The 26,779-nt window shown below is 38.6% G+C and overlaps 1 protein-coding gene across 9 annotated transcripts in view; it reads left to right on the top strand.

Moving 5' to 3' along the window:
* Positions 1-26,779, top strand: part of PAG1 (phosphoprotein membrane anchor with glycosphingolipid microdomains 1) — a 142,233-nt gene that overhangs the window by 3,593 nt on the left and 111,861 nt on the right. The window contains exon 1 of one of the 9 annotated variants that reach the window (XM_073229759.1): positions 15,780-15,854. The exons of the other annotated variants lie outside the window; for them this stretch is intronic. The gene's annotated coding sequence lies outside the window, so the exon portion shown is untranslated. Of the gene's footprint in view, positions 1-15,779; positions 15,855-26,779 lie in introns of those variants that run through there. 9 annotated transcript variants of the gene reach the window in all.

Below are 26,779 nucleotides of genomic sequence, written 5' to 3'. Positions count from 1 at the left end.
CCTTTTCTTTAAGTCAAAAGTCTGTACAGCCTGGTACGTAGAGTTAATAATACTGTATTGCAAATCTGAAAGGTGCTGAAAGAGTAGATCCTAAAAGTTCTTATCACACACAAAAAAGAAATTTAATGGTGGTGACAGTTGTTAACTTACTGTGTTAATCATTTCATGGTATATAGAAATACTGATTCCTTATTTTATATATATCTGAAATGAGTGTAATTTTATATGTCAATTATATCTCAATTAAACAAATAAAAATGAATAAAATCAAAATCCTCTGGGACTGAGCTTTTGGGAGGGTTCCTCACTGTGTGCTCAGGGGAACACAATACCAAAGATACAGTCTGCCAGAAAAAGCCCTTGCCATCAACTGAGGCTTTCTGCCTCTCTGAGTACAGTATCTTCTACTTCGGTTTTAGCTCTCCTTGTCAGAATGCAGATATTTCATTTGACTCAGTCAATACTTACATTTTAAATCGCCCTCTGTCCTAGGTTATTCTATAGTAAAAGTCTTCTTTGATCACTTTTATGACTTGAGCTGAGTCCATAATCTACTTTTAACTAATTCTTTAGCATTTGTGGAACTGTTTTAATTCTTGTCTGTTAACTATTTATTGGCTTATCTGTGGCCACTTCTAAATCTCCAGATAACCTTCCTCTGACATCCAGTTTTCTCTTGCTGTTGGAAGATACGTATACAAGAAATGCAAGCTAATTTTAATACGGATAAAGTGAATGAAGGTCATTTATTCTCCCCAGTCCTATCTGCTATTTTGAATTATCTTCCTTGGAGTTGGAAGCTGATTATATTTCTGGAACTCTGGCTTCATTATCTGTGAGAAATGTGTTGGGGAGCTCTACAAGTTTCTGGTTATATTAGCAAACAATTCATATGCACATGGCACAGACATTCTCTCAAGGCTGGGACATTGCTGAATTTGAGGGCAAGGAGTGGTAATGGGGGGAGACGGCTCTGAGTGTGATTTATCTGCCATATTTCTTGTCCTTATGGGTCATGTCTTCTGGTTAAGAATTAAAATGAATAGCTACCAGAGAGCACTAATGTGTGCTGACTGCCATGCTAAGAACTTTGCCTTCAGTATTTACTTTAATCCTCATAGTGCCCTTATGTGGTAGTTACTTGATTATCCTTTTTCACAAAAGTGGAAACTGAGGCCTACAAAGGTCAGAGTGCTTGTCCAAGACCATGCTAGTGAGTTTTGGAGCCAAAAGTGGAGCCCATGACTGTCTGATGAGGCCTGGGCTCCTTGGAGAGCATTCTTCTATGTCCAGGTTTGGGGACTCCATGATAGTTCAGCTATATTTCACAGGTGTACTTTATTGTGCTTCTTGAAATAATCACATACTGTCTCATTTGGTCCCCTCAGGGACCCTGGGATACAGCTGTAGGGGTAGTGGGAGGGTGCATACTCACCTTCTTGCCGACAGCTGGCCCTGGCATTGACTGCACAGAAAGCATTGTCTCCATCTTTGTGGAAGAAGAGCTTAAGCTTGGTTCATGCAAAAAGCTCAAAAAAGAAACCACATGTTAGCATTGTGAAATAGGAAATGTAAAGCCTTCAGCTGATAACTGGAGCACAGTGGAGAGGCATGTTAACTTTATCTGTGTTTGGGGTCAAATAGTTGCATCATTCTAGTTAAAGAAAAAAGTATAGAGACCTGAGATTTTCTCAGGTGATTTAGAAAAAGAAGTTTTTTTAAAAAAATGCATCATTAATGAACATTACTACAACAGTATCCCATGTCATTCACAGTGAAACCACGGTTTTTAAAGTAAGTGAATACATATGTTTAACAAGTGAGGTTCAAGTGTGTTGTCTCAGAATAGGAACATTGCATCAGATAGTCTGTGTCTACATTTTAGCCTCTCTAATTCCAGTCCAAATGCAAAGTAAAAAGACGTAATTGAAAACGCAATTTGTAATTTTCAAAATCCTGAGCCCCATTCCTCTATTTTATCTTGATTTTACATTGGAGCTAACATCTGTTCAATAAATTCCTCCTCTCCTATGGGTTTTGAGTTACTGTTTTTGTTGTTTTCATAATATTTTGGCATATCATGTTGATGTCTTATCTACTCCCCCTCCTTGATTTTATAGAACTCTACAATTTTCAAACCTGTGAGTGACTATAAACTTAAGAAAACTTCCATTTTCTAAATGTAGACCCTATTGTAGAGGACAGGGATATTTGGTCTCACTTGGGGAGCCTTTACTTAAAACAAAGAGACCTTGAAACCATATGAACCTTACGGAGTAGCAAGTTAAGAAAAAAGGTTTATGAATTGATCAGCAGCAGCTTTGTACCTTCCTCTACAGTTTCATAGGACCCAGTCCCTTCATGCCATATCATGCATTCATTTGCAAATGATCAGCTTCCACTGATTTTCTAAAAGTACTGAAAGGTGTGACTAAGTCAGCATTGCTGTCTTCTGTCATTTTAGTCTTCAGAGAGCCCCAGGATTGCGTATGTAAGCCTTTCTGTGAACTTATTCTCTAAGGAATGAAAGGTGATCAGCTAAGTCCTCAGGCATCTGGTCTCACTGTGTTTGTGACTCCGGATCATTACTGCACACATTGCTGCCCAGCTGTGCCCATTCCTCCATCACTCTCATTGTGGGGCACGTACTGAAGCTATGGAGAAACTTTACTGCTGAGCAAGCTCACATTGTAAGTCAGAGGCAAATAAAACCATGTAGCACAATTACTGTTTTTTTAATGAGAAAAAAACTATCTAACATAGCTACACACAGCAGTACCATAACCTTTGCGTTCAGTATTGGGAAATTGTGACTACAGTGGCCTTATTATTTTTTCCCTGACACATTCTAAGAGGAAAGATGAACCTCTAATTCACACATAACCAATCACTTGATTGAAACTTGGCACTGTTTGTGTCAGACTGAGTTGGAGGGATATTTCCTTAGTTACATCTTCACTAGCTACACATTGATTTGATACCAGGCCTGTTGTTGGATGATGAAACTCAAATACCAGAAGACCCCTCTCAGTGCCCTCAAAGATCTCTGCCTCCTGAGGGGCAGAGATGCTGAGCAGCAGCTGTAAGCAGTGCGAGAAGATGCTGGGCTCTGGCAAGGGTACTTAACTCCAATGGGGTGACTTTCCCTTGGGAAGTTAGGCAGGATGTGAGTCTGGAAAGTGAATCAGAGGGGACCAGGCAGCTGAGGATATGGCCAAAAACAGTCTGCACAGAGGCACCAGAGAGTACAGTGCAATGGAAGTAATGGAGAAGGTGGGCAGTGTGTCTGGGGAACAGCTGGTCATTCTATGTGGCTCGTGCACATCGAGGGTGGTGGGTGGGGCTAGATATGGAGAGTGGAGTCTGGAGCCACTTTAAGAAGGGTCTTGAGGGTCGTGTTTGGTCCAGATGAATTTGAGTACTTTAGGTTGTTCTTTTAGCATGGCCACTCTGAGCATTGTATAGAGAATGGATGGGGTGGGGGGGTAGGAGATGGATAAGAGAAGCCCTGTAAAGCTGTTGAATCCTAGTGTAGGTTTAAGGTCTGAGTCAGACTGGTAAGAGTGGGGTTAAGAGGACAAGGAGAAGCAGGGGGAGATGGTGGCTTAATGGATGGCACCCAGGTCTCTTGTCTTGGGCAACTGAATGGACAGATGTGCCACTGGTCATGAGAGTGAATATGAAGGATGGCGCAGTTTGCAGGGGAAGACGACAAATTCAATTGTGCATTTGTGTATTGTGAGCCACCAGAGACACATCCAGGGCTTAAGTTTCAATTGACAGTTATACCAGCCTGTGGTTCTGGAATTCAAGGCAGAGGCTGAGTCAGAAATAGAGTTTTGCAAGTCTTCAGTGTATTTGAAGTCATTGAGGTTGTGATCTACCCAGAGAGCATGTGGAATGAAAAGAAGATGAAGGCTAAGGTGGCAGGCAGAAAAAAAGGAAATGGGATAGTGAGATTAAGTGAGAGAAGTTTTTGACAGTGTTAGACATGAAGTGGCAGGAGCCAGAGGCAAAGCAAAGTGAAGTGTGTGATGGAATGGGAGCCAGGTGGCAAGGGGAGTGAATCGAAGAAAAGGCAGAGAGCAGAGGTTCAGGCCTGGCTGCTGACTTGCTGTGTCCACGCAGGCGATGGTGGCCGTTTCTCACTTAGCTTTCAGTTCTTGTCAGTAAGCATTAAGGCCTGCCAGGTGGAAGGCGGGTGGGGCTAGGTGTAAAAGAAAGAAATAAGAAATAAAATCATGAATAAAGCATGATTCTGGATCTCAAACTGCTTTTAAGATAGAATCGTCATTTCTTGTTTTTCTATTTCATTCACTTTTCTCCTTCATTGACAGCAGGGCATAGGCACTTGGGAAAGTGGAAACGATGAAAGAATTGCTTTCATGGTGCATGAAGTGTTTGGTTCTTCATAACAAGCATGTCTTATATCCATGAATAAGCACACTGAAAGGAAAGTGATAAATGGTGCATTCTTTGACAGTTTACAAATACAAATCTAAGCTTTTGTCATGGCTTTAGCACCTTTAGAGGGTTTGAACCTTTGATCCAATTCTTTTATAGTATTAAAAAGTCTTTTGACTCTTTGATGTGTTTGAGATATATTGAGCATGGTTTCCTGTAATTTTCACTTGACATAAAAACAGGCCTCATTATATTATAGACAAACTGGAATATTTTGGGATGATGGAAATAATCACCATGTGTATAAGTTAATATCATGCATCTCAGGCCTTACTCATTTGTCCTTTAACTTTGACCTAATGGCAGAATGATTCCCATTAAAGAAATGAGAGAACTGAGATGCAGGGTGCAGATGCCTATGTGGACATAACACAGCTGGTAAATGATAGAGCTCCTACACCCCAAAATGAGGCATTTTGACTTCAAATTCTAGGTACTTGCCACTTGTCATGTTGCCTGTGTCTTCATGAATAGCTACCAAAGAAAAGTTAGGGGGTGGAATATTTAAGATTTTTTTTATTAGTCTGCTCAAAGCGCCATCATTAGAAACTATGTTGGCCTCAGTCTCAGTATTTGATGGGCAGCAAGTTATTTATGCAAATATTTGTGATTAGTTAGACTGGGGGAAGATCTTTACAAAATGAACATCTTTTTCTTTCATTATCTTAAAAGTTTTTGAAAAGCATCTGAGTTATAAAATAAAAGGATTCAGTATTTGAAACTGAAAAATTGTGAACTTGCTATTTGTGACACAATGGGAATTTGTTTTTCAGTTGTTGCCGTGTCTGTTGCACATGGCAACGTATTCTGTGTGTACATGTAATAAAAAGCAGCCAAATTAAGTTCTGTGTGTATGTATATGTGTGTGTGAAATAAAATCAGCCAAATTAAGTTTTAACTATTAGTTTCTCTTTTATATCAATTTTGAATTCTCCAAGTACATTATATGGTGTAGATTGCTTTATCTTGCCGAAACAGCTATTATGTTACCTATGTAATGCCGAAATATTAAGGCATTTGTCTTTTTCTTAAGCAAGGTAAAATAATGCAGAATAAATCTAAAGGGTTTATTTTAGTTTTACAACTTGTATTTTGGCTCAATATTCTAAAATTATGATTTGCCTAATTTTGTTACTGTTACAGCAGATATGAGCTATTAATATACAGTAATGTTAGAATTATGAAATAGACATGGAATTTTATGGCTGTTTGAAAAGTTTATTACACTACATTTTTTTAATCTCACAAAAAAAACAATCCGTGAGCCTTGCTAGATGGTAATTTCCAGATGAAACCAATTTCTAGCAAGTAGCAAAATGCTGGTACCAGTGTTTATCCTTAGATCTCAATTTCAAGCTTCATGGTGCCAGTTTTACATTTTAGCTTCAGTAGGAAAAGCCAAATCCATGGACGCTTATGATTTTGTGACATTTGGTGGGTTGATCTTTTGTTGGTGGTGCTAATTTTTAAACGTAATCATATAATTATAAATTTTTTTAAGTTTTATTAAAACGTTAGGGAGCTCTCTTAGTTCTAGTAATTATCATTACACACAGTGTATCGTAGCATTAGTCCGGTTGTAGTTGAGAAACTACAATGTAGGCTTATGAGAATTTAAATAACAATATAAAGTAATATGATATTTTACATATGATTTTATTTCATTTTATATTTATAATATATGAGGAAATGCAAATGAAGTAAAATGAAAATTAATTTGGCCATTTCATGCCTCATGTGTCCCAGTTTCATCCAAATGCAAATGTGATAACCCAGGGCACAGAGTTAGTATATATTCTGTCAAGGTGATTTAACACAGCTGTATGCATTACTCACTACCAAGATGCATTTCCTACTAATCTTTCCATGAGTATGTATTTTAGTATAAGGTACTTGGAGTGTTCATTTTCTAGAAAGAATAATTAAATTTTCTTGACCTCTTTTTTCTTCCTCTTGAATTTTATTCAGACATTTTTCTATTAATATATATTTGGCATGATAGAACATGTCTACATTAGTAATCTAATTTGAATACCATAATTATGTGTACAGTTAGGGCTTGATTGAATAGCGGGCTTTTGCATATTATATATGTTCTTTCCTTTAGTGGATTTAGGAATTACATGCTTAATATTCAGAATCCTAAGCCTTCTTATTTGCCAATAAACACAGAGAGGTAAAATATAAATACTTTTACAAAAATTTAAAAAGGTATGCTTCCTTTTCAGATGTTAGGAATTGACATACACTTGTTTACTGTAGCTCTTATATGTAAGGTCTTACATGTAAAAGATTGATAAGGAATATTAGAAGTGGTTGAAAACTAGAATGGGGTCATTTGCAGTGCCTAAATATGTTTATGTTGAGATCAGCAACATTCTCCTTTGTTTTCCTAAATAAAAAATAAAGATGCTTTGAAGCAAAGTGATATGAATCTTGATAAACATTTAAACATATTTGGATAGTATTAAGAACATTTTTCCTTTGCTTTATTGTATAATAGCCACTTTGCCCAAAATGTACATCTTGAACTTCACATCAATGGGAAATACTCAATATCTCTAAAGTAGAATAGAAACTAAAAGCTTTGGAGTCTCATTAAAAGCTTTTAATATAGATAACAGCATTTCAGGCTTTGCATTTGGATGTTTGGAACAGAATTGCTACACTCTATGGTTGTTTAGAAAAATAAAATAGTGAAATATTAAGCTTACATTTAACTTAATGGTTTCTGCCACCACCATCTTAACCTTTCCAACTAGCTGAGTGATTTGCTAATAGTAGTAGCATGTCAGGACCTGGGTTATTATACATCTTTCCTTTTAAAAAATATTTAATAGCATTTTAAAAATTGTTTTCCCAGGTACAATTCATGGTAAACAGTCCGGTGCTGGCAAGGAGCATGCTTCTTTAATACTGTTTTGTAGCCAGAGGCCATTTGGCATTTTGACCCTCCTCTTCTGTATTTTCACAGCTCCACATACCCTGAAAATTTCCAGCTTTTTGCATCTCCATAGCTAAATGGAGAACAAAAAGTTTTTTCTCCTTTTCTCTCCCTAATAAGTCAAGGACTGTGGTCAAAGGATCAGATCATTTACTAGTCATGCACTTTCTTTCTTGATGTGCTCACTAGCTTCAGGAAGTGATCACGTGAAAGGCGTTGCTGAAATGTGAACACATTAGCTTGAGTTGATTTGTCTTACTTACACTCTTTCTAATTAGGGCTGTGGTTCTCAACAAGGGGTAGGTACCTTTGCCCCCCACCAGGGGCACAGACATTTGGCAATATCTGAAGACACTTTTGTTTGTCACAGCTGGGGAAAGGTATATGGTTGGCTCTGGTAAGACCTGTTGAAAGCCAGGGATGCCATTATACATTCCAAATGCACAGCCTTCCTGAGTGAAGAATGATCTGGTCCTAAATGTCAACAGTGCTGAGGTGGAGACTGATCTAGACATCAGGGAATGTCTGTTTAATTTACTTTACAGTTGACCCTTGAAAAACACAGGGCCACTTAGGCACGAATTTTTTTCAATAAATGTACTGGAAAAATGTTTTGGAGATTTATGACAATCTGAAAATCATTATCTTTTCTCTATCTTACCTTTTGTAAGAATGCATATGTAATATATAAGATACAAAGTATATGTTAATCCCATTATGTTATTGGTAAGGCTTCTGGTCAACAGTAGGCTATGAGTAAAGTTTTTGGGGAGTTAAAAGTTTCATCTGGATTTTTTACTGCTTGGGGGTCCATGCCCCTAGCCCCTGCATTGTTCAAGAGTCAACTTGTGTATTATTTAAGCATATAGTAATGTGATAGATGGTTCTGGTGAAGAAATCATGGTATTCAATACATTATTTTATTGAACATCTATTAAGTCCTAAAAATACAGTGAAAACTATGCCATAATCCCAGTTCTAAGGAGTTTACACTCTGTTTGCAAGATGACTGGTAATAAAATACTACCATTTGATGTGACATATGTTGTCATTAGAGGTATGCATAGCATGTTAAAATAAAAATAATTTAGATTTCATTTGCTAAATGTAAGAGAATATCTGGAAGAAGTTATGTTCTCTACATGCAAAATTAGTCATTTGTAGGTGAGATTTATTTTTCCCTTGATACTAAGAATAGGTCTCATTTATAGACCCATTATAGCCCCTCCTCTTAACCCATTTCAACTGATGTTAATTTGAAAGGTCAGGGAGGGAGAGGAAGTGTTGTCATAAAAAGTGTTACTTTCAAAATTTAGGGTATTAAATTTTAACATCTTCATTGAGGTATAATTTGTATGCATAAAACTCTATTTTAAGTGTACAATTCATTGATTTGTAGTAAACTTGCCGAATTATGGAACTGTCGTCCCAGTGCAGGTGTAGGACTTTCCATCATCCCAAGCAGATCCCTTGGGCCCATTTGTGGTCACTGGCCAGCCCCAGGCAACCACTAATCTCATGTCTTTCTCTTTTTCTCTCTCGCTTTCTATCTCTATAGATTTGCCTTTTAGCAAATCTCTGGACATTCCATTTGGGATATTCATTTCTACAAGTAAAAATGTAGTTTGCTGTCTTCCTTTTGAAGATCAGTATCACGTTTATATTTTTCATGTCACCCATACCATAGACCTGCTACAGCACAGGTTTGGGCAGATTTAGGTACCAGAAATCTGGACTAATAAAGTGGAAAATGTGGCAAAGGGAAAGATGAGCACTTAGGCTTAACACAGCATATGTGCTCCATTAGAGTACATGGTACGCCTGTTTGTCAGCTTTGTTCTGTGTTGTTCCCTATGAATCTGCTAAAATAATGTTATTGGAATCACTGAAAAGCTGAGGTCAGGTAAATGCCTGAGTGATGTGGGGAACTACCAAAGCATTAAACTTTCCAGAGAACTGTCTGGGGGACTGAGTACAGGTCAACAGTCCCTTACTCAAACCCTTTGGAGCCAAACTTCTTTCAGAATTAGGCTTTTAGAAAGCTAATATAACTTGTATATTATATGTTATATAATACTCCCATGGGATCGAGGAAACTGTAATTTCTGTAGTTAAGTGGATAAACATTCACATTTAGTTGGACAGGAAAAAGACCAAATAACTTCATGTGAGCTCAGGTCAATTTTTGGAGCAAATTCATTTGGTGGTAAAATAACAAAGAAAGTCTGTTTTCAGAAATGTTTGTATTTCAAAATTGTGGATAGAGGTTACGAACTTGTCCCAAAGTAATGTCCCAGGGGATTACATTTCAAATAGTTGTTCCATCCTTTTTCCAGCTTCCACTCTCCCCTCCCCTCTCCCATATACACACTTCATATGATTTAGCCATGGGTGAACTTGTCTTTCTCTCACATCATTAACTTCCCATCAGACTTGAGAAAATGCCAGGTTAGCTGTTCAGTTTCAGTGGATGAAGGCCAGGTGCGCTGTGTTAGAGCCAGCCAGATCTACATTTTCTTGTGGCCTGTGGTTTCACCTCCCTATGATAGGCCTGAATTGTGGCCTTGCCCATCTACTGCAGCACCCTGGCCCAGTGTCCCAGAGAATGAGCATAGTTTTGTTGGGTCAAAAAGATGTCCTTGGAGAAAACTACAAAGGTAACAGTCTCACTGTCCTTTCAGGTAGTCCCAGACTCATGTTTGGTTACCCTCAGACCCATCACAAAATCTCAGGCAGTGACAGTAGACAGATATAGGAAAAGATGAGAACCTGGGAAGAGAAGCCATAGAGTTAGTTTTCTTGAAATAAAGGTATTTACATCAAGATAGATAAAGACATGAAGAAAACAATGTGCAGTTATCTAGTGGATTCTCAGCTCAGAAGGAGGACATCGGTACAAAGCAAGACATGTCAGACTTATTCCAAAGTGTTGTAAATTCTTCATACTCATTTTATATAATTTGCCTAATGGTACTTAGCAAGCCTTGTTGGTCTTTCAGCCATAAATATCACATCTCTGTTAATTTCCAACAGTGGTACTCAGAAAATTGTACCTCTGTGGCAGTGGGGTTTAACTGGTTGTCCGTGGCACGCCTATGTAGCTATAGACCCATCGTGAATGTGAAAAAATAGTTTGATCAATGTGTAAAACTTTTTTTGTTGCACGTGAGTACACAGGCTCTTATGACAGCATTACTTAGGTAGAACATGCTACTGATTGTTGGACACAATTACAACCAAGGGCTTTTTTGCAGATTGGAGTAAAGAGCAGAATGTAGTGTTGCACCAGTATTGGGAAAAAATTTCACATTTATGGGGACATCGAAGAATTTTTGCCTTCTGAGGATTAAGAACATTACCAAGGCAGTAATAAGTTCTTAATAATCAATGTGAGCTGAAGGTCAACCAAGTGAGTGAGGTGGTAATTCTGGAGGTTTTTATAGGCACTCAGGACATGTACTGGAAACTACATTGCTATTATTATCTCTTTTTTTAAAAAGTTCTCAATTGCTTCAAGGGTAACACCACAATTTCTGTCTGAAGGTGAACCATCAATATGAAAAGTCATTGAATCATTGTCACTTGGTAATGGAAGTACACCCCCACCTTTCCTATCCACAGACTTCAGTCCTGGGTATCTGGGGTTACACCCACACCCTACTCCAGCTGCAGCCAACAGTTTCCTCACAGTCTTATGAAAGTGTCATTTCTCTCCTATCTCCCAATTTTAAAAAGTAAAATTTGTCCTGCCTTAGTTTTGTACCTGTCTTTTCTTGCCAAGCATCTTCCAGAGTTTGCTAGCATTTCTTCTTGTTACCACATTTCCTGTTGTTCAAGAGCTGGCAGCCCACAGGGGCCTCACCTTGTCTCGGCTGCACTCCCTTCCCCGTGTAAATACACCCCCCACCCTGGCGCTTCAGTGGTGCTTTCCCCTTCTTTGCTGGACCCTCAAACCACTCTCACCTTTGTTTGTCTCCCGCTGCCTTTAGAGCGTGCTTCTCCCTACTGGCTGCACCAGGCCATCAGCTAGGGAGCCTTAATACTTAGTCATGTGCAGGGCCCACCCCCAGTAATTCTGATTAACATGCCCTGGGGGCCAAGACCTTGGTGGGTTTTGGGAGCTGTCCCAGAGAGATGCAGCCACCACTGAGAAGCAGCAGTTTTGAGGGCACGGTGCCTGTGTGTTGTTGTAGGTAATAAGCTGTTGTGGAAGGAGGACCAGGCAGTTTGAACAAGGGTGGGAAGAGATCAAACATCAGCAGCAGCCCTTCAGCCTTCTGTTGACTCCCAGTTCCAGCTCAGGGGGATGGGGCTTCTGTAAGTAGTACCTACACCTACCAGGCTGGTGTGACAGCTTCTTCCCTCTGAACCCTGGGCAGCCAGATACCATTTCAAATAAAGCGTATACTTATCTCCTCATGAGGTTGGCTATTGGGGGCCTGATTTTGTTTTCATAATTTTGATCTCCTGCCTTGGAACCAACTAGTTCCATTTTTACTTTTGTAACTCTCTATATACCAAAGCCAGGCACCATCCTCCCTCATCCTCTCCTGTTAAGTTCACCTGAAATCACGTGCCGTAATGGCACGTACAGAAGAACCAATTAAAATTCTGAAGTGAAGATCTTCACGTTGCTTTTCCTTTGTGAGGATGATGGGTGGCAGGCTCTTTGCTAGGAAACTACTGAATATAGAATATGATTTTTTCTGAATTAATGGAGGGGGGAAGGCCACTACTAAAACTGAACTGTAGTCTATTCATAGTTTTCTTTTATTCTTAATATACCTATGGGTCACTGAAATCTTTACAGAATAAAGAATCCAGGAGTTGGACAGAAATGCATTTGGATAGCCTTCTTTATAAAGCCCACTTTATAAAGCCTCTTCTCTAGACGTTCTGAAGCTAGAATGCCTTTGGATGTACTCTGTTGTTCCACAGTTTCTAAAGGGGCTGAAAACAGTTATAACATGGACAGGTTTACAATGCTATCTGTACCCAACTGCTTTATTGTTAAGGGATATTTTGTTCCTGAGACAATACTTTTATTTTTATCAGTAGGTAGGAAAATAGAATTAAGTGAGGTGCTATTGGTATTAATAACAAGTATGCACAAGTAACTATTGAAAGGACATCTCTTGTGAATATGGAAAATCCAGTTGTGCAAAAAAATAAAGAAGAACTGCCTCACCTCACAAACCATGATGAAGAAACAGGAATGATTTAAATGCCAGCTTTCTTTAATTTAATGGGGCCAGTTTACAGAAATTGTGTTTCTGTAACACTTTCCCCTGAGCACAGACATTGCACAAATTCTGACCCAAATTCTGCCCCTTTGCATGGTAAGAAGTGCAGCTCTTTCTGTCAGCCTCTTGCATACAATTGAGAACTTGCCAAGGTTGGCAGTGGTACAGGCCAATCATGGATGAATGCGCTCATCCACTCAGCATATGCTCACTGAGTTTCTACTGCATGCCAGGCACCATGATAGGCAGTGGGTAGAGCAGCAAACGAACCAACCTACCCCAACATTTCTTTTGCGAAGAAACGACCACATAAACAAGGGAGTGTCAGCAGCTGAGTTCTAGACAGAGAAGTAAATGTATTAATGTTCTTGAGAGTGACTGATAAGCTAGGGAGAGACCCCAGAGGAGGTGACATTTAAGCTGAACTTTGAGTGAACAACCAGGTGGGTCACAATTCAGAGACCAGCCTAGACAGAGCAGATGCAGGCAGTAGGAAGAGACCAGGAGGTCAGAGAGCTCAGGCTGCATGCTCTGGAGCAGGGAACAGTATGGCCAGGTTTGTATTTTAGGAAGATCACTTCAGAGCAGGACAAAAGGTGACCTGGAACCAGACACTGGGGCCTGGGGCTGGAGGCCAGATGGTGGAACCCCAGGGTACCTGCCAAGAGCAGAACAGGCAGCATGCTGACTTCATGCTAAAAGGCTGATCTTGGGCTCCTGTCTTCCAGGCAGACCCAGACCAGGCCCCTCAGCCTGTCAAGGGCAGCTAGTCTTAATTATTCAAGGATAAGGACACTAGTCTTAATTCACTTGTGAAAAAATGCTGCTTTCCAGACCTCATCCTGATCTAAGAATGTGGAATGGGACCTCAGACTTCATTAAGCCTCCAGGAGTCTGATGCAAGGAGTATACAGACCCCTTTTTGAGAAATATTGTGTCTAAGGACTGTGCTGTTCCTTTAGTATAACAGCAATCCTGTAAGAGAAGTGTTTTTTCCCCTGGATTACAGATTAGAAAACAGGCTCAGTGTGATGAAGCATCTGGCCCAAGGTCACACACAGCATGGGTGCATGTCATGACTAGCAAAGCAACCTGCCCCTCTTTACAGAGAGCCCTGCCTGCGTGAAAATGGGAAGATGGGCCATGCAAAATTCAGAGAGACTTTGCAGGTTAGCATGTCCTGTGAATGAACAAGAAGCTTCTCTCAAATCCAGGACTCCACACATCCCATCTTAGGTCAGAACCAGAAATGTTCATTTCTGCTATCTTTTTTTCCTGAAGGGAATGTTTTATTTTGTTCTTTAAAGGTAGAATTTTAAGTCCTAGGGGAGAAATATATATATATTTGCAATATATATATGTATGTGTATATATATATATTGCAAAAGAGAGATTTTATCTTTTTAGGTCTTTCTGGGCCTCTTTTTGCCTTTTTCTCACAGAAGAAGTTAGAAGATTCAGGGGTAGCATTTTTTAAATCACCCATATGCCTAGAAACCCAACCATTATGCCTCACAGAAAATTACCATGCTTTCAGTTGCCATGAATCATTTATTTCTTAAGTGGCTCTTGAAGCAAGAGTTGTAAAGATGGTGTTGGAGAAGTGGAGGAGGGTTGCTGAGTGAAAGCACATTGATAATTAGAAATCTTGTTTAAAAGCTGGCTTGGAAACACATTTACTTAAATAAATTACCTGCCTGACCTGCCTGACTCAAAAAGGTGAGGAAGGGCCCAGCTTTATTTTCTTGTGTTGATGGGGTTTTGAAAGTATTAATCCAGAAGATTTAATTTTGTAATAAGTGTTGGTTGACCTGACTTTCAGGAAGGCCTCCTTAATGGTTTGTTAGGGCTCCCATAACAAATAACACACACACACAGACTGGGTGGCTTTAATAACAAATTGATTTTGCTGCAGTCCTGGAGGCTGGAAGCCCGAGACCAGCGTGCCGGGAAGTCGGTTTCCTCTGAGGCCGCTCTCCTTGGCTCGCACATGGCTGTGCTGTTGCCGTCTTTTATATGTAATCCCTCTGTGCATGCGTGCCCAGGGGTCTCTCTGTGGGTCCTAATCTCTTTGTAGTAGGACCAGTCAAATTGGATTAGAGCCTACCCTAATGACCTTATTTTAACTTAATTACCTCTGTAAAGGCCCCGACTCTGAATACAGTCACGTTCTGCAGTACCAAGCGTTAGGGCTTCAACATGTGAATTTAGGGGAAACAGAGTTCGGCTCGTAACACCTCCACCCTGGGGAATACATAGAAAAGAAGAGCATGGAAATAGGGCAAGCAGAAATCCTCCCAGAGCAGCGCCCATCCCCCACCTCCAACCCTCTCCCCTTCACACTGCCGTGGCCCCTGTGTTGGGCCCCCTGCAGCTGTGATCTGTAGGGGAACATCCTCTAGGACACCAGCCACCACCCACACTAGACTTCCGCCGTAAATTGCCTGTCTCAGAATGAACCCCTTTTGAATGAACTTCTTGGCAGTGATGAGCTTCTGTCTTCTCTGAAGCCTGAACTGTTATGTGGTGTAAAGGGGAGGCAGGATTCTTGATCACAGACTCTGCCATGATTGTCACAGCATAGATCACTGCTTTGATGATTTCAGAACATCAGACAACCACTCATTCCTGATGTTATTTTTGTGAGCTTTGACTGCTACTGTGTGAGGCTGACTGTCCAGAAAGGCAGATTTCTGTGTACAGGTTTTCCCAAGGGGCATGTTCTCTTACTTGGTGGTGGCAATTAGTCTCATTTCCATCCTCAATGGTGTAAGGTGGGCGCAGGGACACCTTTGGGGGCATAGCACACAGACAAGGCATCCTGTTGTGAAAGTAAAATGTCCCCCATCTGGGCCTACATTTGTGTGTAAGCGAAAGAGGAACTTCAGTGACAATCTCAAGAGGGAAGAAAACTAAAGGTTTAGGTGCAGTTTAAAGAAGGCTGGATTTGTAAAGTGGGAAGAGACTTTGGCTTTGTGATTGTAGTGAATGAACTTATTTGTAGGTTGTAAAGCCTGGAAATACAGACATACGTGTTCTAGAAGATACCATGTATTGTAAAGTTATACTAATATATCCTTTGTTATGTGCATTCACCAGTTTCCAGACTTTGTGACCACACTCAGGCTTTTTTTAATTGAATTGTCCTGGGTCATCTCTCCAAGCGCCAGCTGCATCTTTGATTCCTGGGTTACCCACTGAAGGTAAGATGACTGCCTTGGGGCCAGTCAGGTATAGACAGTTAGTTCCGTTTTGGGTCAGTTAGTTTGAATGGTACCACAAAGGCTATGTATTGTTAGCATATTATTTTCTTGGTTTTATATCTTGTTTCATTTAGCATATGTCTTGGAGGCCTCATTCATTAAGCATTTATTGGAAACCAAGCATTTTTCAAGCATATTAGTGTATAGCATTAAGGGCCCACAATGCCCACTTTGTAAGAGAGGAAATCTAGCTGAAGTGGTGGCGTGACTTGCCTGCAAGCTAGGAAGTCTCTGAGTTGGGGTTAAAGGGAGATCTGAAAGAAGTCATAATTTTTGCTTCACACTCCTTCTATTTTCCTGTGACTTCTCTTACTGAAGCTCACCACCACAAAAAAAAATACAGTAGTTTTTAGATCAGTTAGGGATTAAAGAATGAATTATTAAGACAGATCACATGTCCTTCTGACTTAGGAAAAATGGCATATACCAGTGAATTGATTTGAGAAATAATTCACTGTCTGTGTGATGTTGGGAAAAGCATATTGCTAAATGATGGATTTAATTTACAAAATTTTAATACTGTTGCAGTTGTCGAATCAGTTCTGTGACAAGGGATAAAATTTGGATCAGGCTGATATTGCTGAATCTATAGAGGGACATAAACATTTGATGGTTAGCTGATTGATATTTAGAGACTTCCTAGCTCTGAGATGCAAAGGTTCTACGAATTTGTCATATTTAACAAAGACAAAATCATTTTCAGAATAAGTATGTTTCTCTGAAGCCTCATTATAGAAAGTGATATCATTTCACTATTCATAAATGGTTTTTTAAAATTCAGACAGACTCCAAACTAACATTGTCAGGGTTTTTCTTCACTCTGTGATTTAGGATACAACTACCATGGTATAACTCATTGATAAAATTTGCTGTTCACTGTTGAAGGCCTCATTGGCCCCAGCATTTATCAAGTCTTGCCATGAATAGCTTATTCAAATATGTGTATTCTCAACCAGATCACAGAGGAAGAGACTTGTGTTCACTGCTTCTTTGGGAGTTCCCCTTTTGTGCCTGACACACAGTGGATATTTGCTCTGTGATATTCTAACTTAACATGTTCAAATACCCAACTCACCAGTCAGCGCCCCCCATGCTTCCTTCTGCTACATCTCATCCTTCCCATAGTTTTTGCCTGATTGTCACCCATTCAATAGATGGGACCAGTAAAACAGAAGTCACTTTTGATGAAGCCTCTTTATCCTTCACTTGTCATAGCCCTTGGCCACATACAGATCTGTGTACTCTCTCTATTAAATATTGAATCTGCCTTTTAATTTCACATCATTCTGCCATTCTCTTTTTAGAATGTTATAATCTGAATGACATATGGCCCAATGCTATATTTTTTAAGTCTCCTAACTGGTCTCCATTCTGCCAGACTTTGCCAGAACTAGATTATAGTCTACCCTGCCGCCAGGAAGAATTATCTAGCATGCTGATTTGTTCATGTCTTTCTTTAAAATCCTTCATTGAGGCTTCTGAATATGGTCTCCAATCGGCATGGCATACAAAGTTTTTAGTTATCTGTTCCCTGGTGGTCAGTCTAGCCTCATTTCTTACACTCTCTTGGGTGTTCTGTGTTCTAGTTATATATATCAATGCAAAGGTCCCCAAATGTAGCCTGCAATTTTGCACAAACAGCTCCTTGAGTCCCGTAACTGACTAAGTCCTGGTTTCCTCTTCAGGTCCCACCTTCTCTGAGCCACGGACTCTGATTGTCCAACCACTCCAACCCTATCTGATTTAGATGTCCCTTATCTGCATTCCCATAAGTCCTCCATTATATCCCTTTTAAAGAGCAGCTCACACTTTCTCATAATTGCCTGGTTAGTGGTCTCTCTCCCATTGGACTATGAGTTTCTTGAAGGCAGACATCACACCCTATTAATGTTTATTTCCCCAATGTCTAGCCCTGAATATGCTTTATAGTAATCAATGAAATATTTGCTGAATTGGTCTGAAATTAACTGAAGATAAAAATGGGATGGATGGATATTATATAGACACTGTCTAAATTGGAGAGTAAGAGGCAATACCTCCATTTTTATAATAATTTGCACTTTAATTACCTATATTTTATGACACTTTATACAATTTGCTATCATTTTCTTACTTGCTTCCCTTTCTATGCCTGTGAAATAGAACAAGGAGTATTTTCTTTGTGGCCTTGAAAATGAAGACTTGAAGCAAATAGACTGCTTGCCTGCACACCTTAAAAAGCTAGGAGGTTGTGGGGCAGGACTCCAACCTAAGTCTTCTGACTTGAGGGCTGTAGCTATATTTCAACCAATCTTAGAAAACCCCTACCAGAGAGAAAAGTCACTGTTATTCAGGAATTGAAAATTTCACACATATATAAATCTTAAGGCTCAACTCTATATTTTTTAAGTCTCCTAACTGGTCTCCATTCTGCCAGACTTGGCCAGAACTAGATTATAGTCTACCCTGCTGCCAGGAAGGGACTGGAAATCCCGTAAGAGCAGTTAAAATGTTCTTAAACTTATAGTGTCTGATCTTAAGCAAGTTATATATCTTTTCTCTTTCATTGTTCCGATCTAAATAATGGAGTTTATCTCATAGAGTGTTTTGAGAAATATAAGAGCTGCTACATAGAAAGCATAGGTATAGTGCCTGGCACATAGTCAGAGCTCCATTAAGGTCTTCTTGTTTTTACAGCCCACCCCAAGGACACATAACAAGAGGCTCACTAATATTTGTGGAATACTATTGATTGACAAAGCAGAGAGGGAGTTACCTGGTAGTTACCAGAAGTTACCTGATACGCAGTTCAGAAAGACAATTATTATCTTTGTGTTCCTATATACCAGGGAGAATTGGATAATTGTTTTAAACTGTTTTAAATAATGTAAAAATACCATTTACATTAGCAACAGAAACTACAAAGCACTCAAGGATAGTCTTTCATAAAGATAAGAAATTATAAAGCTTTATTGAAACACATAAAAGGCCTGAGTAAATGGAAATACATACAGTGTTCATGGACTAAGAAACTCAATATGAGAAAGATGCAGCCCTTCCCCAAATTTATCTATAACTGCAATGCAATTTCAAAGTCTTCAGTTTTGTTTTTTGTTTTGTTTAATGAGAGTGTTGAGAAGGGTCTCTTACATTTCTACATGTCTTGCAAGCAGAAGCACTAACTGCCTTTTTGATTCTGAACTATTTTTCCAAGGATATTTATAAGGAGAACAGCCTTAGAAGATATGTTTCCCTCCAGGGCAAGGCTCCATTATGAACAAGTCATGTTCCTCAGACTCAAGGTTGTTTAGGTGTGATGCAAGCCCCACCCTCACTGCAAGCTCCACATCCACCTAAGCCCCTCCATAGCACCCTCTGGGACTTGAGCACCAAGTGGAAGTGACAAAACCTCAAATCCATGTCATGCTGTGAGAGACTAATAAAATCCTTTGTCTCTGACCCAGGAGTGTTGTGTCTTCGTATAACATCCATAACAATTAGCAGGCCAACTTGTTAGCTTACAAGTTGAATAAAATCTCAGCACCCTCACAATTCTTGATAAAATTGTGATAGATCTTCACTTGTAACTATAATTTCACATATTGAATTTCAGGAAGAAAGAGTAAAAATTTGGTACAATGATTTCTCAAAAAGCTAAAAACAAATTGACTAGCTGTTATTGCCAAGAAAGAAACTATTCTTTGCTGATTTAACCTTTTTCCCCCTTAATGATAACAAATGAACCTCTTCAATTTGTCTAAAGCCTTTTATTTTGACATGTTTGGCAATAACTTTCCCTTACCTTTGTTAGAGCTTAGCTTCTCTGGTTCTTTTACAGGCATGCTAAACTAGCTTTTGTGTGTGTGTGTGTGTGTGTCTGTGTGTGTGTGTGTGTGTGTGTGTATGTGTGGTAGTTTTGTTTAAATGTTTGTTTGGCAAGCAGATTTATTTGGTTTCTTTTTAAGGCTTAACATTTTCCAGCTATTGTTCCAGGTGTTCTTTTAGGTGCTTACACCTAAATATATCAGAGTCACTTTGCTATTTATCCATAGTGAGGATAAACACATTAGAGTTATATGCATTGGAGGAAAAAATAGAAAGGTGAAAAAAGTCCCCAGTTAATATGATTACAGAATATTTATTTTAGTGCCAGGAGCTATTCTTTTGGAGAGAAATGGACTTTGGAAGCAGAGTCCCAAAGAGCAAAAACATAACAGTGCTATTCAGTTGTACTTTTAATGAGCCACTATTATAACACATGCTTGGCTTGTGTCTGGTACATTTTTTTCCCTTTAAACTTATAAATCACTGAGGCTGCTGCATATGCTTTTAGGAAGGAGTTGGTATCTAAGTAATAATCAAAGAAGCACACCCAAATGTGAAGCTCTCTGAAGATAATAGATATTGAGGAATTATTTTTGATAAACCATGTGGTAACTAGGCAACATAAACATTTTAAAATTAGAGTAAATGTTTTGTACTGAGGAACTTTAAGCTTTACATCAGTGTTTTTTTTTTTTACTGATCTTTGATATGTTTAGGGAGGAGCGCAATGGCATTACAATGTCTCCCCATTCTTTAACTGTCTAAATTCTTAAAATCATGGTGGACAGCATACAGAATCCCCTCTCTGTGACTCGCCAGTGTGGCTGCCTGGCCAGTCCAAGTGACTGATGGCAGTGCAGCTCTCCAGACTTAAAATTCTTCTGCTACCTCAGATCCACAGTGTCTGCTTCTGCAAGGGACTGACAGCTTCATTATCTGTGACATAGCGCCAGAACATTAATGGGGCTTGTTTTGTACCTTATGTAAGTGGACTCATACTCTGTGTTCCCTGTGACTTGCTTCTTTTACATAGTTATTTTACTGAGTTACATGTAGCTGTAGTTTATTTTCATTGCTGGGTAGAATTCTGTTGCATTCCACAGTTGATTTAGCCAATCTCCTGTTGATGGAACATTTGTGTTTGTCATTCTATTCTCTTAACAGAGTGTTAAGAATGTACAAGAGTTTATTTAAAATAAGGGTCAGTAAACTTTTCCTGTAAATGACCAGGTAGTAAATATTTTAGGCTTTGTAAGGCACAGATGGTCTCTGCTGATGCTCTTGTCTTCCTCCTATTCCTCCTTCTTTCAACTCTTTAAAAATGTTAAAAAAAAAAACATTCTTATCTTGTGGTCCATAGTTTGCTGACCTTGCTGTAAAATATATACCTAGGAGTGGAACTGCTTAACATTGATTATGGATATGTTCATTTTAATGGGCAATAAGAAACTTTTTCAACATGGTTGTATCAGTTTATATAAGCAGTATATTAGAGTTTCTGATGTGTCTCATCTATAGCATAACCTAATATTATCGTATTTGCTAATTTGCTTGTCTGGTAGATAAGAATGGTATCTTATTGTGGGTTATAATTTGCAATTCCCTGATTACCAGTGAAGTGTAACATGTGTTCCTGTATTTATGAACAAATTGTACTTCCTAGCCTGTGAAATGCTTCTTCCTATCTTTTGATTGTTCTTTGTTTGGACTGTTCACATTTTTCTTGTTGATTTGTAAAAGTTTTTATATATTCCATATACTATTCCATCCATTGTTTGATTTCCACTATTTTCTTACATTTGCAACCTGTTTTTGCATTCTTTTATGGGTTTTATTTTAACTAACAGCTTTCTTGAGATATAACTCACATATCATAAAGTTTACTCTCTTAAAGTGTACAATTCAGTGATTACTAGCATATTGTCAAAGGAGATCTTAACTTTAGTTCAATGAGGTAGTCTGTATAAAAGAATAGTATATATATTCTAAATAACATTTTGTTATTTAAAATATATTTCATTTTATTATGTAACAGGTATATATAATATATAGTATTATACATATTTTATATTGAAGAACATAGTTTATGTTTCACATATGTTTTATTATATATATCATAAATAAACAAATAAATAAAATAATATAGCTTATATTTTTGTGTTACCCTGAGGCCACAAGAATTCTTCCATATTGACATCTTAAAGTTTACATTTAAATGTTTAATCTGTCTAAAATTGGTATTTGTATGTGGTGTGAGGTGGGATCTAATACTTATATGGCCAACCGGTTGCTCTAGTGATTTTAATAGTATCATTCAAGCATCAAGAAAGATGATTTGGTGATTATTTCTCAGACTAGGAGACATGAACACTTAGAAATAGGCTTAAGTTAGAGCATCTGGATTCCAGGTTAAATATAAATTAAATAGATAAACTCATAAAAAATAAACATACACAAACATTTATGCATACCTTTTTTTAATTCCCTCTTATCAGTAATAATAAGAACTACTTATGTTGTGGTGTCGGAGGGGGGAGTCACAGGGAAGACAGTGTAGCACAGAGAAGACAGACAAGTAGGGACCTGTGGCATCTTACTACGCTGATGGGCAGTGACTGCAATGGGGCATGGGGGGGACTTGATAATATGGGTGATTGTAGTAACCACAATGTTTTTCATGTGGAACCTTCATAAGAGTGTATATCAATGGTACCTTAATAAACAAATTAATAATAAATAAATACAAAAAAAAAAGAACTACTCATGTTGGTCCTAGTCCTACCTTAAGATAAGAAAAATGAACTGGGTGATGTTTTATGGTACCCCAACTCTGAAATCTGATTACAGTCTGAACAACTATTAAATAGGGCAAAATCCTGTTATTAAATAGCACAATGTAAACTGGCCAGATAAAATTATGACTGCTTACTAGAAGAGTTAGAGTTCTATATATCTAAATAATAATAAAACAAAGAAACATGACCAAAATGCATACTTCAGTTTTAAGCATTTAAAGAATTCAGATATTGATTTTGTGTTTAACTTTACCTGACTGCATTAATAATTCAGTTTTGTATCTGAAAGGTTTATTCAGACTAAACAATCCCCAAATTTATTCAGTCTTTTAGGTCTCAGGAAGCTGGAGATAGCCTTTGCCACACCTCAGCTCTGTAAGGATAGCTCGTGTGTCTTCTAACATAACTGGAAAATAAATCTACACACCACCTATGAGTACCTTTTCTGCATAGATGGTGGAATGTACTATTTGTTTCCTATGCAGATTTTACAGTGGGCCAGTGGGATGTTTTGAACTTGCATAGTGAGTATAGAATGGATTCTTGTTATTCTAATAATGGACTTGGCTGATCGTAGAACACAATGCACCTTTTCATGATTTTAATGCTTCTGTGAGTTATTTTTCTTTTGTCTACTTGTCACTTCACTGTGAGTTTTCTTTCTAGAATGCTTTTTGCCAGACTTGCTGTGAGTCAAGCTGGTTGATGAAGCTCAATTTTGCTAACTCTCCAGAATAGTTTGTTAATCCTTACTTTACATTTCATTGAGTACTGCACCATGCAGTTTCCTTCTGTTCACCCCGGAAGAGAAAATGACTCTGTGAAGCAATAATGTGATGAATTTAGCGTCTACCCTGAGGAATTGCCATTTGCTTCTAACTGGCAAGTGGAGTACAAGATCCAAACCCTGGTTTTCCCAGAACTATTCGAAATAAGTGCCCAACTGTCATAACTCAGAGCTGCTCTTGGGTTGTTTTAAAGTGCTTTCATCTATTTGAATGTTATTCTTATTTACACATTGCTTGCTACTTACTGTATCATATTTTATTCTGACACTCCTTACCTAAATCTCTTGTTAAGAGTAACATTTCATATTGAACTACAAAGAAGAATTTCTGTTAAAATCATACTTCATCTCTATGCATTTTAGGCAGACTTTTATTTACTTCAAGGTCCGCTTTTGACACTTTGTCCATTTCATCTAAAATAAAGGGTTAATTAAAGGAAACAGATCTAATATTACAAACATATCTGCTCTTTAATAATAAGTGCCTGCCCTCACATACATCTAGTTCTCTTAACTTCTGTAAAGAGGTCGTTTGGGAGAAAAGCTTTCCAATAATATAAGTATAAACATACACAAGACCTGTGCAACTACTTCTTATAGACGGCTTAGAACAGAAAGAGACATCTTCAAATGATTACTGAAGTAGGAATAAAACTAAAAACCTCAGAATTTAAGATAATTAATTATAAGACATCATCTGCAGAGAAAAGTTCTATTCTTTTTCTTGAAAGTTCTTGAAATAAAAAGGTAACAAAGTCATTTGGGTATTCTTTGAGAACATTTGGAACATACTCTTTGGAAATTGATTTTCTGATAGGTTAAGTGCCTTGACACATTTTTAAAGTTTTCCTTAAACTTATTTGACAAGTATTTGAAATGGATTTCATATAAACTTTTGCTACTACTTCATATAAAAATAGTAAATGTAATTTCCTTGATGAGGTTTCTAATTTTATCTTCAAAATGAAAGGAAGGATGGACTACTGCTTCTGGGATGATGAAGTAGACATATTTTTGCCCGTTCTTCCCAGAAAGTACAACTAAAAACCCTAGACAGTCTGTGTAAAATGAATATAAGAAGAAGACTGGAAAACATGGAGAAAAGAAGGTAGATCATCTGTAGGCGTCCAGGCCCCAGGGATGACACGGGGATTAGTCACGGGGGTTTGGGTTTTGCCTCACATATCCCAGATCTGGAACTGGAGAGGCCAGCAATCAAGAAACTGCAGCAGGAATAGAGCCACATCAACAACAGTCTGTCCTCTGTAGCCAAAAGACCAGAAAAGGGGCACCCAGCAGGTAGAAAGCTTTCAGACAACAACCTCTGTGCTCTAGCCAGACCTCACAGAAAAAGCAGGGGCCCCACCCTGCCAGCAAAGGCTGATGGGGACACTGAGATATCCAGCCTTGCCGGGCTCTCAGGAGGCACCCCAGCACCTCACTGTGAGGTGTCACGGAAGGCTGAGTATAGGGAGCCAGGACTTTGATTTCTACTGGGTAGTAACAAAACCTATCACTTCACTTCCATCCAAGAGTAAGTGGAAAGCACATGAGGAGTCTGGATTCCTCACCCTGCCCCACCACCATGGGGCGTCAGTGAAGAGTGCAGAGGACGCGGCACCAGGATCGTTCCCATCCCGCCCGGAAGGATCCGTGGAGGCCTGGTGGAGAGCCCAGACCACCCCCTCCCTAGTAAGGTCCTCTTTACTTCTCTCAGGGGTCAGTGGAGGTGTAGTGGGACACCTGATTCTCCCCTGACCTGGCGATAATGACAGTCTCCCTCTTGGTCTGCTGGAGTGATGTCAGAGGAAGGCTGCTAAAATAAGTTTAAATAAGATCTAGAGTCTCATAATACACAACATGTCCAGTTTCAATTAAAAAAATCCCTCGTCATACCAAGAACCAGGAAAATCTCAAACTGAATGAAAAAAATGGCAATTGGTAGAGGCTATCACTGAGACAATGATGATGTTAGTATTGTCTGACCATTGAGCAAATAGGACATGCTGGATGCAAATGAAAAAATAGAAAATCCCAGAAAATAAATAAGAAATGTAATGAAGAACCTAGTGGACATCTTAGACTAGCAAAATACAACAACCAAAAATAAATCTTGGTGGATGGGCTGTACAGCATAACGGAGGGGACGGAGGAATGAATCAGTGCCCTAAACACAGAACAACAGACATTCCTCAGTCCAAACAAAGAGAGAAAATAGACTGAAGAAAACATGAAAACAGCATCAGGGACCTGTAAGATCTGACATTTGTGTCATTGACGTCCCAGAAGAGGAAGAAGAAGGAGGGGCTGAAAAAGTACTTGAAGAGATAATGGCTGCAAACTTGCCAAATTTGGCAAAAGATACAAAGGTACAGATACAAGAAGGCAGGTATATATAGTAGGCCCCCAAAGATACCCACATTGTAATTCCAAGAACCTGTAAATATGTGACTTTACATAGGAAATGGGACTTCACAAATGTGATTAATTCAAGGATTTTGTGATGTAGAGAATATCCTGAATTTTCTGGGTGGGTCCTATGTAATCATAAGACTTCTTACAAGAGGGAGGCAGAAAGACAAGATAAGGTGAGGTGGTGATGGAAGCAGAGGGAGAAAAGGCAATGTGATGCGGGGTTACGAGCCAAGCTTTGCAGGCAGCCCCCAGAAGGTGACAATAAAGCAAGAAGACAAATGTTCCCCTAGGATATCCAGATAGAATACAGCAAGTCTTCTTACTTACAGATTGGTTAAGATTATAAATTATATTTTAAGCTACTGTCTCCATCCAATGAGGCTGCCATAACAGAATACCATAGACTTGTGTGGCTTATAAACAACATAGATACTGATTTTCAGCAAAGGTGCAAAAGCAATTCAGTGAAGGAAGTTAGCCTTTTCAAAAAATAGTGCTTGACAATTGCACATCCATATGTTAAAAAAAATGGAACCTTGATCTGTCTCACATCTACAAAAGTTCAAAATGAATCATGGATTTAATGTAAAACATAAATCTATACCACTCTTGGGAAAAATATAGGAACAAATCTTTAAGATCTAGAGTTAGGTAAAAAGGTCTTAGGCTTGACACCAAAAGCACAATCTAACTAGGAAACTTTGATAAGAATTGGATGTAATCAAAATTAAAAACTTTTGCTCTGCGAAAGGCCCTTTTAAGATATAAAAAGCCAAGCCATTGAGTGAGGAAAGAGTGTTTGCAAAACATGTGCTTAAGAAAGATCTAAACAAAACAAAATAAAAATAAATAAACAATGCAATTACAAAATGGACAAAAGAAATAGATACATTCACTAAAGAGAGTATACAGGTGGCAAATAAACACATGAAAAGATGTTCAACATCACCAGCTATTAGTAAAATGCAAATTAAAACACCATTAAAATATCACTATACACTTGTCAGAATGGCTAAAATTGAAACAGTTAACACCAAATGCTGTTGAAGGTTTGGAAAAACTGG

This window comes from Manis javanica, chromosome 2 (genome assembly GCF_040802235.1).
Source record: "Manis javanica isolate MJ-LG chromosome 2, MJ_LKY, whole genome shotgun sequence".
In the NCBI taxonomy this organism is placed as follows: domain Eukaryota; kingdom Metazoa; phylum Chordata; class Mammalia; order Pholidota; family Manidae; genus Manis; species Manis javanica.
This window is presented reverse-complemented; position numbering and strand designations above follow the sequence as displayed.